Source organism: Hippocampus comes, unplaced genomic scaffold, assembly GCF_001891065.2.
Source record: "Hippocampus comes isolate QL1 unplaced genomic scaffold, H_comes_QL1_v1.1 scaffold37, whole genome shotgun sequence".
NCBI classification, from domain to species: domain Eukaryota; kingdom Metazoa; phylum Chordata; class Actinopteri; order Syngnathiformes; family Syngnathidae; genus Hippocampus; species Hippocampus comes.
This window is the reverse complement of record NW_017805535.1, coordinates 236129-236704: the sequence shown is the minus strand read 5'-3', so window position 1 is coordinate 236704 and position 576 is coordinate 236129. Positions and strand designations below refer to the sequence as shown.

General features: G+C 30.6%; 1 protein-coding gene across 7 annotated transcripts in view; it reads left to right on the top strand.

Moving 5' to 3' along the window:
* Positions 1-576, top strand: part of ppp6r3 (protein phosphatase 6, regulatory subunit 3) — a 61498-nt gene that overhangs the window by 36318 nt on the left and 24604 nt on the right. The gene's annotated exons all lie outside the window — the stretch shown is intronic.

The window sequence follows — 576 nt, the reverse complement described above, 5'->3', positions numbered from 1 at the left end:
GTTTAGAGCTGTGAAACGATTAAAATATTCAATCTAATTAAAAACGCAACTGTCATAATTAACTCAACTTAACTAAAAATTAGAGATATTAGAGCTGTCAAACGATTAAAATATTCAATCTAATTAAAAACGCAACTGTCATAAATAACTCAAATTAACTAAAAATTAATCATGATGACTCACGCATTTTTTATCATTTCTGAATTTCCTTTTATATTTTTTGTCCTATTTTTCCCCATTTTAATGCTCTCATCAACATGGAATCATGAATCAGTTTTCTATGTGCAAAATGCAAATATTTACTGAAATAACAATTTCGTTTTTCAATTTTACATGAACATTTTTCACTTGGAGCAGTTATTCACACATCATCTCTCACACAATATTACTGTCCATCACACAACAGCTGCTTTAACAGCTCTTTTTATGGAATCAAAACAGAGCAATATAACATTATAAAGTGCACATCTAAGGTAAACTAGTACTCAGCCTATAGTGGTGGTTGCATACTTCGTTTTTCTCAAGTTTGCTTTGAACACAGCAGTCAGGCTATGTTGATTCTGTTGGTCCTTCTTG